Source organism: Agelaius tricolor, unplaced genomic scaffold, assembly GCF_023055355.1.
Source record: "Agelaius tricolor isolate 1412-34295 unplaced genomic scaffold, bAgeTri1.0.p SCAF_7, whole genome shotgun sequence".
NCBI classification, from domain to species: Eukaryota; Metazoa; Chordata; class Aves; order Passeriformes; family Icteridae; genus Agelaius; species Agelaius tricolor.
The window spans coordinates 20133684-20150181 of record NW_027269267.1 but is presented as its reverse complement, the minus strand read 5'-3'; the positions used below and the strand labels follow the sequence as shown (position 1 = coordinate 20150181).

Below are 16498 nucleotides of genomic sequence, written 5' to 3'. Positions count from 1 at the left end.
AAAAACCAACAACACCAAACAAACAAAAAAGACAGAGAGAAAAAAATCTTGTTCTGTTCTGAAAAGGAAACAAGTTTTGCAACCATTCAGTTTGAAGCTATTCAAGAGTGTTCTGGATTTTCTATCTTATCCTCATATATGGTTCTTTTTATGGTTAAACTTCAAAATGAAAAAACTAATTTTGTTTCACATGTTCTTGCCAAGAGTAATTATGAATACAGACTCAACAAATTACTTCAGTGGATCCACAACTGAATTCATCAAGATGATAAATCACTGAAAAAAATCTATCTCATTTTTTAAAATATCTTCATAGGCTTCCTTCTTTGGTTGTGTGACCCATATTGTATAGTTGATCTTCAAGCCATGAAGTTGAAATCCTCTCGTGCTATTCTTCAACACTGGCACCTTAGCAAGTACCATCCTGGAAACTTTACTATTGTTTTTCTCTTCAGGAGGAATAATTCTTTTGTCCTGATATTGTGTTGCTGGGTGCTGCTTGCTGGGTAGGTCACTTCTTTTATTGGAGTATTGCGGGCATGCTGGCTGAAGTCTGCAGACTTAGTAAGTGATGGAAGTATGAGCAGAATGGAAAAATCTCAGGGAAAAAATGCCCTTATGGAGGTGAAAAGGTATCTTGCTGTAATTAAATGCACACTAAAACACTTGAGAAGAAAAAGGGGGACCCTACTGTTCAGATTCATTTTGCAGATTTAATCAGACTAGAAATTTTCCACTTACTCACAGATCATTCATTGATCTTCTGATGTTAGTTTAGTTGGCTGGTATTTTCTAAGGTCTCAGGCCATTTTTTTCTATTAAATAAATAGGACCTAAGACCTCAGATGTCTATATACCCACTTTTTTTAAAATTCCTGTCCATATTTTTTTTTTGCTGTTCTCATACAAAGGCTAAAGGTTAGGGTTTTAGTTTAAACATAATATTTTCATGGTTCATAAGAAAATCTGTATTGGTTTACATTTTTGGCAACTTTCATAATACCCTAGTGATTCCTAGAAGTCCTTGTACTTTCCTGCTGGTGAGAGATACTTTCCATAAAATAACACAGTATAAAAATAATAATTATTAACTCACTGTGATGTATTTTCTTAAGGTGCAGAGAGTGTGTCCAAAGGAATAAATATATTCAATGTCCAGTTTTGTGGCCATGTCTTCCGGTTAAAAATTATTATGTTGTAAAAATGTACTTTAAAATCAGCAAATCACTAATGGGAAAGACAGGAAATAATACTAGTTACTTGTAACATCCCCATATCCCCTACATCTGACAGACAACAACAGTTCAGTGTTTAAAAAGGACTTAAAGAGGATTTTAAAGGGCCTTTTCACTGCAGAAAAGTCCCACTTTGAAAGCAGCTCTAAAAATAATTCCAGAAATTTCAGCTCTCTACTCTGACACATTATCTAGGTTGATACCTGCATAAAGTATATTTAAAGGCTGCAGAAATTTTATATCCAGTACACTGATGCAAAAGAATTTTTCCTATTGTTTTTTTTCCTAAAGGATGTTTGAGTTGTCAGAAAAGTGTGGATTCAGCAAATTCTAAATAATGCACATAAAAAGCCAAGCCCATACACCACTGCTATGCACAGTGCTGCTCAACTGAGCTCAGATCTAGAAGATGCCTTAATTTAGGTGAAAGGCTCTGTGACTGGGAAAGGTTGGTGACTGATGGGAAATGGGTTGGCCTTCACACACACTGCCTGAGCTGAAGATGGGCATTGTGATGAAAGGTCATCCTGCCCAAATTGCAGGAATTCCTCTAAGCTAAATTTGTGTCCTGCATCCCTTTGCTGACCGTACAAATACAGAAGAGTGGCATTTGTTCCCAACAAATTTAACTTCACACCCCTGAAACAAGCTGTGCTTGCTGCCATGAGCCTTCCTAGGTCACAGAAACTGAGCCTAGCTCAGCTAGGTTAGACTGAGGAAGGCTCAAGTCTTTGCAAATGATCCTTGTCTTGCTGAATTTAAGATGGTATTTCTGCAGGACCATACAAGCCCAGGTTGTGTGTGAATCTCTGAGAAAGGTAAATTAATAGTTGTGTTGCAGGGGGTTTTCTTGTGGCTATTCAATATTGATAAATGTATTATTGTCTTTTTATGGAATTCGCCTCAAGAAAGAAATGGAATTTTATTCCATTAAAGCTTTTAGAATATCTCAGAATTATTTTTCTCCACCAAATCTCTTTGAATGTTCGCACCAAATTAATTCACTCTAAGATTGGAATACATTAACAGACTGAAAATATTTAAGATTTTATATGCTTGTCTTTACCAAACACTGTCAAGAAGAAGTCTAGATTCATCTACAGAACAAAAACAGATAACAAAAATAAATAGTTCTAATAGTGTGAGACATGCAGATTTTACAAAAATATACCCTATAACATATTATATATGTCAACAAGAAAAAAAAGTTGATCAAGTTTCTGTACATATTTAGTACAGACAAATTTCTAATACTTTCTTAAGTTGCTTGAAAAGATGTCTGCCAAAAATTACATCCAGAGTCATCTCATGTTACTTTGAAGTGGAAAGCAGAGCTGCAAGAAAAGATATGGAGCAAAAGGCAATACTGGTAATCTTTCACACAAAAAATTCACCCATAGATCCAAAGCAAGCAGCAATATATACATTTTAAAGATGGAGAAATGCATAAGCAAGGAAAAGGAGCATTAGCCTATTTGCTTAGGTTTTTCAATTCCTGTCTGCTGGATTTCCACTTGGATGTGTACTCCAGTAGCTGTAGGGTCCACAGAACCGCATACAGTAAAGTCAAATTCTAAAGCAGATTAAATAGAATGAAACAGTGAAGATTATGAATGGAAACTACATTAAAGTGTGCAAGGGAACACTGTGGGTGACAAGCTATAAAGGAAATTATTGTTAGCAGGATAATATTAAGAGAATCTAAGGCAAATGCTGTGATTTCATGAAGTGCATTTAACTACTTTAACATTTTTATTAGTAAGTGGAAAGAAAAAAAATCAAAATCCTACTTAGCAGAAAATAAACTCCTACCTCCTAACAACAGAACTTTACATGCTTCTCTAGGAATAGCAATGGCACGTGTTCATCAGAGACTGTGCAATCCTCACAAGTAAAAGCCCAAAGACAATAGCTTTGTCACACTGAAAAAGAAAAAACATAACTGTTCCTAGGCTGGACATGAATACTAGAGGTTGTACAGATACAGCCTATTGACAAAAACAGAGACCTTGCCTCAGATTTTGAGAGAGGCAGGAGCAGACCAGAACTGCTTTAGCTAAAAAGAATGAATACCAAACTATCCCTTATATTCATATATTCTGTTTTTCTTCGTGTACTCCAAATTCCTGTCCCTTTATTTAAAATATTTCCACTGCTCAAATTTTTCTAATCTTTCTTTCTTTTATAACTACTTTGTCTGGACATGCTGAACAAGTTATTCCTATTTATTGACTTCAGTCTGTGAGGCAAATTCTGAACATGCCAAAACAACTCATACAGATTGAGTCAGACAATGTGTCTGGTATCATATTTTGCAGAATACTTAAGTTACACATGTAAACACACATACACACTGTGAGCTAATTTTTTGAGATATGTTCATTCTAATATGGTTTCCAAATTCAAGTATTTCCAAAAAAAAAAAAAAAAATCATGTGTCCTTTAATCTACTGATCAAGCAACTGTGAGTACAAAATGAGTATTGTATATAATCTGTGTCATATCAGAACCAGCTGGCTTGAAAATTTCTCTAGGGATGAATGAGGGAAAAAAAATCCTTTGAAATAAAATAATTCTAAGAATCCAGTATGACTCTTAATGACAATCTTTCATAATGATTTCACAACCTAGGTCATATTATATCTGAAGTGATAAGCCATGTTATATTTGAAATGATATGGGGAAAGCAGTAAAAATCGAAGCCAAGTGTGGTAAATCATCAGTTCTAAAAGATTAAATACTTAAGGAACCATTGCCATAAAAGGAAACTTGCTGGAATGAGGAAAGAATATCAGATGTGTTTCATCTTCCAATATTCCGTGTATGAAAGAAAAATTGTTCTTTTCATAATGCACCTTCAATTGCACAATTAAAAACAGTTCCAGAGCAAACAGCATGCAGTCAAAAGTCCCAACAGGTAGTTATTGCTATGCACTTAACACACGAGCTCAGATACTTGAATATTCTGCTTTTAAGGGAAGAAAAAATACTGCTGCTTTTTACATGTAGAATTTCTATGTAGCTAAGCATTAAAGATTGTTTTTTATCCCTTTATTTCTGTAAAATGCTGCACATTTCCATCTTATATAATGTGGAAACTCAAATCCACCCATACAATGTGTTGCCTGAATAATTCCAAACAGCTATTCCTTCCTGTCCCAGACAAGGTGAAGTTGCCTTGGGAAGCAACAGCAGCTTTGGCAGCACCCAGAAAAAAATATATCCACAGACACAGGGGGCAGCTTTGGCTCCAAATCCAGATTTAGCTCAGACAAAGCAAAAATCCAAAGGATCAATGGTAAGGTAAATATCTTGTCTCTGCAATCAAGTTTGGAAATTCTAGATCATCTAAGTATTGAGAGAGGAGATCCTGTCTAATCCCCAAACTATCAATTCTTCCTCACTACTGAACTGAAAAGTATTGTAGCCTTTGCAAAATCCAGTTCCTATCCACTTTTCACTTCAAATACCCCTTCCATTTTGCAATTTGGATTCTTCCTACCATTTGCAGCCTTTTGAACTTCATTGTGGATACTGCTCAGACTTCCTTTCCTCTTATTCTTAACCTTTTTTCCGTCCTCTCTCCTATTATTCTTCACAAAGGCAAGACCACAAAGGCACAAAGGCTGAGATTTTAAATCTGAAACACTTCTGCAGAACTACACCTTCCAGAGAGGCATTTGGGCAGCTTGATAGTGTGTCCTTAACAATAACAGTTATTAGGGGCTACGTTGCAGGAGCTCATTTTCAGTTAACAGTCTGTCTAAGCTCCTGTAAAACTGCTACGTTATAAATCACTTCACTCTGTTATTATAAAAAAGGGGTAGCAGACAATTAGCAATATAATTATAGAATTATTATGCTCCACAAATTATACACCCAGGCCCCCAACACATGTAGCTGCAGGGCCCCAGTGCAGCCAGGGAATTTTTTTCTTCTAAAGAAACAGATGTGTCAAGACAGATTAGAAAGTTTTTGAAGATGCATATAATTTTAGGAGGGGGTTCTTTTATTATTTTTTTTCTTTTGCTGCCAAATCTGTTTTATCTTTTGAGATGTCTTCTCTAAGAAAATGTACAAATCAAGATATGGTAACGATGTGAATGAAGGCTGTGAAGTTCAGCTTAAGACTCCAAAATTTAGCAAGCCTAGCTTGCATCTTGAAGTGAGGATGCTTGTGTGACACAAAGATGAGCCCAGCATTACAGAGGGAGCTGAAGGCCAGCTGTCTTCTTCTCTCAGAAGAAATCCCTCAGAATGCTGAGCATGTCCAAGCTGCTCTGAAGGAGATTGGAGTCACTTGCTGATGGCAGAGCAGCAGCTAAGGACCCTCTTCTGCAGAGCTGAGGCCACCAGGCCTGCCTGCTACTCACTGGCTGCCCCAAGACAATAAAATACAGCACTTTTCCCAAGAGCTTAGTTAAGCCTCATTAATCAAAAAAGGTTGTGAGACAAAACTTTTGGCTATTTTGTACACACGCCCAGTTAAAATGAGCAGTAGTACCTGACTTCTGCTTACAAGAACATAAACATGAACACAGGTAGCCAGAGAAATTAACCCACTGACATGCAAGAAAAGTCAGAAGTTGGTCACCTTCTACAAAACCTGACATTTCCACAAGGCATTAGGAACCATCTGAGTTATCTATTCACCTAAACCAATTTGGCACACTACCCTGGCCCTAATCACAAACATAACACAGAAACAGATATGTGGAATTGGATCCAGTCTTTCCTTTTATGAGAGGGATGAGGGAGAAAATAACAACTCTTTTTTTGCCCTCATGGTGAGGCAGATGCTGAAGTCTGCTCTAATAATAAAAAAAGCAGGAATAACCAGAATGGGTTTACATTCTCAAAGAGCAAAACACAAAAGCAGCAACTGCCGCATCCCCCACACCTTTGGTGACTCCCCTTCTGAGACTCAATGGTATCTTTGAGGAATTTGAGGCACAGAGGAACATGTACAAAGTAAGCAGCATTCAAACATGTCCAGGGAGACAGCAGTTTAAAATACAGCAGTATTTCCAGGCTGCAGGGGGGCTGTGGGGTGCTTCTGTCAGAAGATCTCCTGTCTCACTGTCTGGGTTCAGTTTTCTACTTAGCTCCATGCTATAATTAGTCTGATAGCTGTGCACTTATTTTAATGAGTAGCAAAGCAGCTGCTGGAGTTGCCTATAGCTGAATTGGTATGTCAGCTTATAAATTACAGTTCTATTGCCTACACATTGGAGCTTTAAGTCCTAAAGACATTTCTCTGCAATTTGCTAATTATTGTAATTTTGATAATTTTCCATGACCACCTCTTTACCAAACAAACAATATATTGAAGAGTTTTAATAGTTTAAACTGTCTCAGGAGTTAAAAAGAAAAGCATTTAGCACTTCCACCATGGTTTTTAGTGTGTGAGTGCTGAGGGAACAAGTGGATACTCAACTGTTCATTTAGCTCTCAGGTCTGTAAAGAATGTCAGTCTAGCAGAAATGCCTACACAGATGAAGAGATAATTTTATTATAAGGAAGTGAATTCTCAGTCTGCTCTTCTTCCAGACATTTGCTATTTTTTCTCATTATTTTTTTAATGCCCAAAGAAAAGCAGCTTCTTCGGGTATCTCCTACTGGCACAGCCCTGCTCCAGCAGGAAGCCCCTGAATGAGGAGCTCAGGAATCTGTTTTTATCCATCAAACCCTCAATGACCCTCACCCACGCTCACTTTCTGCAGTTCAAGCCCTCATCACTCTGGCACCCCTGCTACATATTCAGTAGAATTCATGTCAGGGGTATGACTGCACCCCAAAGATGGATTTCAGAGAGGTGAGCACTGTGCTTCAGCTGTGGACATCTATTTTAAAAAGCCAACACCAGCATGCCCCAGACACTTGTAATGTGACTTCCTGTTCAAACCTTATCAGCTTCACCATGATCCAAAATAGCAGACAGCACCTCAGTAGCACGGGACCTTGGCACTCGGTGGTGTTGAGCTGTTATTCTGTCACTGCCTGGGGTCAGGCCACCAGAGAGAGATTTCCAGGGAGCAAATCTAGATGGACTGCCTGCTCCACTACCACTGACACCCTGCTTCCCTCCCCTGACCTCCTCAGGCTCTGGAATCTTTATAAAGAAAGGCCAGTAGAATTCTAGCATGGTGTTCTCTGCCTAGGAAAAAGAGAGGAAAGCACATCATTGAGCATGTAGATCCAGAGTGAACCAGAGTTAATTCCCTCTCAATTAACACCTCACCACTCTCTCCCCTCATAAAAAAAACTATCAAGGAACTAATAGCCTGCTCTTGCCAATTCTTATTAAATTATCTGGAAGCTTACACCAGATTATCACAGTGGCTCCATCTGGTCATATAAACCACTCTCTCCAAGTTCTTGCCCTCTGGAAAAGTCATCTGTTCCTACTGTGAGAAGAGTGGCAGCCCACCTCACACAGCAGTGATGTGGCACCTGATGGAATGGTATCCACCATCAGTGTACCCTAATAAACACCCATAGTTCCAACCCCAACTGGGTGCCAGGGTGAGCTGTCAAACCCTGCCCAGCTTTGCAAAACACAAGCAGAGCTATGTGGGACTTACAGCTCTTCAAGTCTATTTCAGTGCATACCTAAGAATCGTGAGTCTCTTTGAGAAAACAGCCTTTTTAATTGTAATTATTTTCCTTTTACAATAATACAGTATGTAAGTGTGGATGCAGAGTAGTTATAAAGCCAGCAAAAAATCAAGAGTAGATGTTCTGTACCAGCAGGAGGAATACTACTCTGCTCAGTGATGAAGACTGTCTCTAAGGTGACAGGAGAAAGGCCATGATCAGGATGATCTAAGCCCAAGCATCTTTTTTTGAGCTTGGACTGCACCTGGTACCTAAGCCATGATCTCATCCAGCTGAGGGGGAGCCACAGTGGCAGAAGGAAGAATAGTGACAGGGAAGGTTTTCTCTACACTTTTATAGTTCCCACTAGACTTGTTTTTGTAGGCTTTTCTAGCAAAGCAGATAAAGATTAAAAGATGTATACCAAACCATATAACAGGTATATGAAGAAATCCCAGCTGTTCCTGGTGCCCTCTGGAAGTACTTTAACTGTTCTAGCAGTAATGGTAAAATAGAAAACAAACTAAAGAATCACAGCTTGTCGTTTGCTTTTCACACTGCACTTCAGTAAAGATTATTCATTGTCAAGACAACTATTAACTGTCCAGACTATTAAGTTGTAAATTAGAAAAAAGGGCCATTATCTGCAAAGGGCTTTGTAACAACTTCTTATGTGTCCTTTCTCACACACAGACTGAGCTGCTGCCTGCCTGTCTCTGTAAGCCTGGGGACAGCCAGCAAGATCCCCACAGCTGGCTGCTCCACAGGCATGGGAATGCAGAACTCTGTATATTCTGGTGGGGTAGTTAAAAAAAACCCTAGCCAAACTGTGATGTTGGGGTTTGATATGCATTATATTATTCCTGGCTAAAACCCATTTCTGCATGGTAATTATCCCAAAAATTATTACTTTGAGATTTTATTCCAAAATAATGAATGTGAGAAACATTTTGCCATTAGTTTTCTCAATAACTAGTTTTGGTAGAAATCCTGCTTATACTGGAAAATTTGACCAATAAATGAAATAGAAAAAGCTGCCAAAATTATATTTACCTTTAAAATAATTAATTATTCATATACACTGAAAAAATATGCTGGGAGCTTTAATTATTTCTTCATAGCTTGTATCTTAAGTCTGCAATATCAGGTACATAGAGAAAAACAAACCAACCCCCCTGCACTTTGTCCCCTCTCAGCTTTCATTGCTATTTTTTAAAACAGAGAATAAGCAAAACCACAATGAATGCTCTTGCACTTAGATTTTATTGAAAGATTCTGGAAGACAAATTGATTCAAAATACTAAAGACAAATCTACACAGAAATCTCTCCAGATCAAACCCAGAAACGTGCATGCATTCATTTTTTCATTACTTTTGGAAAACCACATTAAAATTGTATTTCATGGTCTCTCATTCCCATCTTTGCTGGATATGGACCAAAGTCCTCAGTTGTAGTGAGAAGTCCAAATTTCCACACTGGGCCTTGCTCTTAGCTCCTTAGAAAACCCCAGTGGCCTAACCTTTGGAAACTATCAGTTTTCATCCAAAAGTGTACTTTGAACTTGTATTTTGCATCAGTAACCTACAAGATTAGCATCAGACCATGCAGGATGATAGTTTGAATGAGTTTTTCAGTCAAGCTGGGTTTCTTTCACAACTGGACTCTACTGCCTATGAAAATGGCATTGGCACATGTTGACATTGATGGCTGACATCAAATCATCAGCCTCATTAAATCTCTTCCCTACAGAAGTTGAGGAGATCTCAAAAGCATAAATGAAAGCTAATTTTGAGTAAGACAGAAAAATCAGATAAAAGTGCATGATTATATGAAGGAAAATATTTCAACATTGTTGGTTTTTTCCAAGGACTTTGCCAATTCCTCTTTTTATCACCCTCTTTCTCTCCTATTTTGAGTAATCTAGAAATCTCAGCGAGAACTTTCAGAAATTTGTAGAAATCTCACTTCTCAACTTGATTCTTAAGGGAGATAGGTTTTCATTCAGTATTATCATGATTTATTTCTATCAAAAGCTACTGGCATTTAAAGTGTATGGGTGAACTGGTGTCCAGTAATGCATGAAGGGGGAAATATGCCCTAAAGAAGTACAACTGAAGTGTGCAAAAACCAATTTAAACCTCTGAAATGAGTATTTCAGAAACTATGCATTTTGATATGAAAATGAGATTTAAATGACACAAAATATGATAAATTTATTTGTTTGCTCTGTAATATCCCTTCCAAATTTTTCAAAGCTCTGTGGCCAAATCATCTTATTCCAGTTACATCAGAAGAGCACAACTGTGAGGCCTGTGCTTGCAAAATACATTCCTTTAAAATGGCAAATAAAAGTGCCTGACTGAAATTCTCAGACTGAAGGGGAAAACAAGAAAAAGGAAGTTGTAAGGAGGGAATGATCTCTGCAGTAACACTTAGTAAGGATGAACAAATTGCAGTGGGAAAATAAACGACCACTTCCTTTTCTAAAGAGAAACTAAATCAGAATAATTTGCTTTGATGTTGATGGGAAATCACTGTATACTTTGAAACTTTGGGGCCTAATAGGCTGCCATTCGAGTGGAACCACAATGTCTGAATGTGAGGAGAGAGGTGTGTGGGCAGAGGAGTTCATATGGACAAAGCACAGACAGGGTTGCCCCCAGTGATGTAAAAAAGGAACAGGACAGCTGTGCTTCAAACCAGTTACCCACTGGATTTCATGGCTATTGTTAATAACACTTTGTAAAGAATATTTATTTAGTGTTAATTAAAAAATTCAGCTCTAAGGGGGAAAAAAAAGCAGATGTAAAATTAATGTCTCTACAGAGATTGTAGTGGTCCATTTGGAATTTCAAAGGCAGGAAATTCATGAAAATGATCATACAGTGGAACTGTCAAGCATCCAGTGGTATCAGTTACTTAGGGAAAGGGCTCAGTTTTGCAGAGGCAGAATCTGTCACTGATTGCTAAGTATATCTAATGGTAACTTATTCAACAATTCATGTCCATGAACACAACAGGAATGCCCAGTATGTGAGCTACTATTATTGAAAATGTTCCCTTTATGACCACTACATATTTGGTAAGTGCCATGGCTAAGCACATACTCTAGAGTGGCGTGCACACCATACACTCTAAAGTAAAACTCTTGCCAAGCTTAGTATCTGTGCAGGGCTTTTAATTTATGAAAGAACTGCAAACAGGCAATAATGAATGGACTACAACACCAGTTAATTGTTTTTATTAATAAACTATCAATTTTATCCATTCTGACAACCATGAATTGCTGCTGTTTGATCAGTGAGTTCTACAGCTCCTCAGATGACAAAAGCAAGGCAAGACTGAATGTTGTCACAAAGCCAAATTGCAGGGTAAAACCTTATGTAAGTTTTTCTTTCTCCTCTATAATTAGCTAAAATAACTCTATTGCTGTTGCCATTCTTCTCTGACCAGCTCACCTTATTGCAGTATATTTCTTTTTCTAGCTTGCCTGTGCATAGGGATATCATTCTGCCCATATTACACATAGGGATGGGCCAAGAAAAAATAATTTTCCCCATATGTTCCTTGTGATGTATCTCAAACTACAGCATAATCCACAATATATAAAAAGCCCTGTCAGATGCCATATGCTAATGGCAACTCTTCTCAATACTTTGGAAGAGTCTTGATGTCCCCCCACTACTTCCCTTCCTGAAGGAAGGAGGAGCATCTGTCAGAACTAAGCCTATATTTTTGTGATTTATTGCAAGCAGAATATGATTCCTAAATTTCTTTGAGCAAACCCTCTACATTACCTGTACCTTTCTTTACTCTGATCTACCACCACCATGGGAACAACATACCCTAGGTTTACCAGTATCACCTCTACTACTTCAACCTCAGTTTAATAACAAATGCATCGACATTTTTAACAGGACTCCCCACTTTGCAAGATTTAAAAGGGTTTTAGACACAAGCACAGAAAAAAAAAGATAAATTACTAAATCGTAACTCAAATAAAATCCTATGCTCCTGCATAGCTGTTTCAGCTCCACACTGCCAGAACCTCTGTCTTGCCTCTCCTTGCTGCAGGTCCTGGGACCCTGAACTCAGATACTTTCCTACCTCCCCAGCTGCTCCCTTTCTTCTGGACTCAAGTTTTCCTGCTAATTCAAGTGCCCCATGACAATCTATGTTGCTCTGATTTTCAGACTATTCAGCAGGATTTCTTCAGCCTCACTTTGCTTGTAGCCATCCAGGAACACATGATCCAAAAATGAACACTGATGGGACTGCTAAACTTGCATGTTTAAGACTACTGTCCTTAGTCAGCCCTGATGTCTGCCCCCCACTCAGTGCAGATCCCCCCTTTGGTCCACTAGAGGTTACTAAAACACTCATATTAAATGTCATACAATGCATACATTTTGTCCAGCTTGTGATCTAGGTCCCTTGACAGCTTTCTGTGGAGACCACACAGTGCTTTCAAATAGCTGAGAAACACTCTAAGAGGTTAGGAAGAGAAATCCATCTCTGCAGGACCACACTGAAGATCCTTTTAATTCAGAAGATGATGTGAGAGTAGTGAATATTTTGGAACAGAGTAAGAGACAAGGGAAAGCAGACAGAGATCTTTCCCTTGTATATTCTACTAGTTTCTGGCCCTGCACAATCTAAAACTTTCTAAGCCAATGGTCACATCAGCATCTAATGTTTAATAGGCCTGGCTGGAGAGTTCTTCCATGAACTTGTCTTATTGCTGTGCCTGGAAATGCTAGAAAGGCAAGCTCTTCTCCAGTCATTTGCTTTTACTGGGGTTCCCATGACACAGGAGGCAGTGAAATGCATAAGATGTTTCAGCACTTCAGAAGATAAGTACCTGGAAGACAGACAGCTGACTCAGCTTCAGTCTGGATGAGAGCTCAGTGCTGCTGTTAGATGGAAGGAAGCCTCTCAAGGGTAAACCACAAGCCTGGAATTAAATTTTAACTGAATATATCTGCCAGGCTCTGATTATAAACCACTGCACATTCAAGGGAGCTTTCTCAGCTGCCAGATGCCCAAGCAACAATGTCCCAAAAATCTACATAACAGCAGATGCATCATTTCAGAGCATGAATAGTAGCAGTCGACCTCATCCAGGCTCTCATCACACCAGAGCAGAGCTCAGCAGAGGGACCAGTCACTTTCAGCTGACCTGTAAGGTTAAGGGTGTTGGGTTAAGCAGTTTAATGGTGGCATAATGTACAGGATTAACTACCAGAGGTGTTTCAAGCAGTGAGCAGCAGGAGCCTATGGTGGATCCAGCTAGTGGAGACAGTGCTGACTGCCCCAAACCTGGCACTCTGCAGAGCCCAAGGTGGAACACAATGGCAGTGGTTTCCTCCACCCATGGCAAGGAGTCCTTGCCATCTAGACAGCAAGATTCAGGTTTGCAAACAAGCACACAATGAGACAGCCCTGAAGGGAAGAGAGCATACAAATGTCCCTCAAAGAAGTAAAGTCTATGTGAGGCCCCATTCCAGGAAAAAGGATGCATATTTCCCTCTGTGTAGCTGCAAAAACATCTATGGCCATACAACAAGCCTGTAGGTGGACTTAGCAGGTCATGAAAAAGTACTGAAAATATATTTTATTTCTGATGATTTTTTTTTTCCTAAAGCAAACACTTTTTAGGAGTCATGGTGACATCTAGACATCCACAGATTTCTCAAGTCACCATGTGGGTGCAAAGTCAGAGTCCTTGAAATGCTTGGTCTCAGATTCTAACTAGACAGAAATGTAGGAAGAGCCAGAGGCACAAAAGGCTTGCCTGGAGTCAAAAAGGCCCAATATCATAGAAAAGAAAAACCCCTGCTTCTCCTGAATTCCAGGCTAGTTCCCAGTGTAGGCAGCCTCACGGTCTGCACAAAATTCAAGCCATATGAAAGACAAAGAATTGTAAAACCTGAGACTAATGAAGGTAAACCATGGACAATACTGTAAAGTGGATGTATGCGGTATAAACTCAACAGAGCCAAGAAAATCACAGAGAATCCTTTCTATTAGCACAAATAGATGAAATTGATGTATATTTGTACAAGTCTTCTCCAAGAGCAATGGCATTAGCTCATGCTGTAATGCAAACCAAATGCAAAGGGAAATTGTATGACAAAGGCTTATTGAAAATAATAAATAAACATACACATATTTACACATACACACACACATATATGTATATATGGTATTATATGAGCTATATATATTAAATGAATACTCTTTATATATTAAATGAATCTCATGGAAATCACTCTTGAACTCTTCTTTCCAGGATAAGTTTTGAAGTTAAGACTTCTGAAAAACTGTGCTGTGAAAAAAACCCAAAGAACTCACCTATAATATTTGACATTATGGGTATTTGTTATTTTATTTTCAGTCCTTTGACATTCCTGCTAGCTGGGTGCATTCTCATCCTCTCATTTTTTCAACATCAAAATACCTTAAAATATCCTTTAGCTGCATATCAGCAATTGGGTTGAGTGTCCATGACATCTTTCTTGTTAGCTTTCCAATATTTGCAGCAGGAACCACTTGGTTGTACGGAAAATAAAATCCTATTATACAGTCTCCTATATGTAGGAGACTGTACAATATACTCAGCTGCTCAGCCATAGCAAACCAGTCTTTGTAGCACAATTCAAGGTTTGCCATTGCTGCTGTAATGGCAAAATAAACCATTCAGGATTATATTTGGAACACCAAATTTCTGTCCTAAAGAATAAAATTGCTGATGAAGATGGTCACAAAAGGGCTGACCCAGCATTCCTCCAAGACCTTCTTTGGAGGGTGGCAATATGAGAATGGATCCCAAGTATAACTAGTATTTCTATTAATATATAATTATTTTCCAGTGATGGAAATGTTAAGCCTAATCCAAAAAAAGCACAGATCTGGTTTGGAACAAATTCCTTTACTGCATCATGCCCAGCATATGAATTACTGCAGTGCCTTTATGGATATTTTTAATTGTCTTGTTATATAAAACATAAACAGTCAGGAAAAATGGGAGGAAGATCCTCATTTTATAGAAAGCCTGCTGATTCCCTAAAGACTGGAAATGCATTTCAAGAGTTATTTGTCTTAATGCAAATCTAAGCCATGGCTATTTTTGATGCAGTGGCTGAACTCATAACTTATAAAATGAAATAAAAACATTTGTCAGGAGTTGCAAACCAATTGTTGAAAGGCGTGCATTTATCATGGGATGTTAAATATAAATTTACACAAGTCCAGAAGGCTCTCCTGTGATGAGCCCTTTACAGAAATATTTAATGTTCAATTCAATTCATTCATGGCAATTAGCAAAGGCAATCATAGTAAAGTGCCTTTAGCAGCCAATATTTGTCATCTGGAGACTGGAACAAATCTCAAAAACCCAGTTATGAATATGGGAGTGATTTAAAGTTTATTAATAATACAACAAACAAACCTGATTTCCGTCTCTTCGAGGAATCATTGTAATTTGCAGATTGCAGTGCAAAATGAGATGGAGCACAATGATTAACCTTGTGAGCTACAGAATAACTACTATACATATAACAGATGTCTGCTGTGACAAGGGGCACATTACCTTCATGTTTATATTAAGAAAGAAGAGGGATTCAACTGTTTTATATGGGAGAGTTGTGGGAAAGATCTCAGAAAGCTCCCTATGAGAAGGTGGGGAATTATAAATATTTGCAAGTGTTTATTCAGGTGCCACTACAGTACACTGGTGAAACACGGATTGAATGCAAAGGGGCGTGAGGGGGAAAACATCTGATCTAAATGTTACTGGATTCATTTCACTGGTACAGATATTGGCTCAGTTCATCTCATCTGGTCAACACCAGCCCTGAGCCAAAACTTGCATGTTCATTTAACATCAGCTGCACAAGCAACAGGACATTTTTCAAAGTAAAATCTTGCTGGAGAAATAATACTACTGAAAGTGATTACCCCTGAATAATTAGAAACACAGGAAGCAGCTTACCTTCATAAAGGTGCGTGGATCCCAAGTTGTTTGGAGACACAGCCTCGACACCCTTCTGCTTTCCTTGTGCTGGGCTTTAATATTGAAAGCTGCTGATGCCTTTGCTCTTCCACAACCATCGCCCCCACCAGATTGCACCACAAAGCCAGGTTCTTCAAGAAGTGTGTAAAGTCAATCTTTGCATGAGCTGGTACAAGGATTTAGTGATTTTAGCTGGAGTCCTCTTCAACTTCTGATGGGAGAATGAAATTATTTCTGCCCTATATGAAAAACAAAAAACCAAAACAGCAAAGCAGACAATAGATAGAGAGGGCCGGATTCAGCTAAAACCACTGATATATTGTCATATGTATGTGACCCCATGTCAGCTTGGGGCTTCAGGCCCCACCACGTTCAAATTGCTCATCTGAAAATGGAGCTGTAAGTGATCTCCTGGACAGCTGCCTGATTTCTGCTGAGCTCACTTTGCCCACATGGTGACACCCACACATAGACATCTAAATGTAGGTGTCCCAATTTGCAAACTGAATATACCTGAATTTTGTCTTTATGAAAGAGAGACTATGAAAACCAGGACACCGTGAGCCTGTTTGTTGAGATGGGCCTTCCCCCCTCACCCATAACTCTGAGCATCCAGAGAGATTGAAGTTCTGGAGGTCTTGACAGCAATTA

The 16498-nt window shown here is 38.6% G+C and overlaps 1 long non-coding RNA gene across 1 annotated transcript in view; it reads right to left on the bottom strand.

The window, feature by feature from the left end:
* Window positions 1-16260, bottom strand: part of LOC139591929 (uncharacterized) — a 65909-nt gene extending 49649 nt beyond the window's left edge. Inside the window, exon 1 of the long non-coding RNA XR_011679800.1 lies at window positions 15827-16260. This is a non-coding gene — a long non-coding RNA (uncharacterized lncRNA). The remainder of the gene's footprint in view (window positions 1-15826) is intronic.
* Between the last annotated feature and the right edge of the window lie 238 nt (window positions 16261-16498).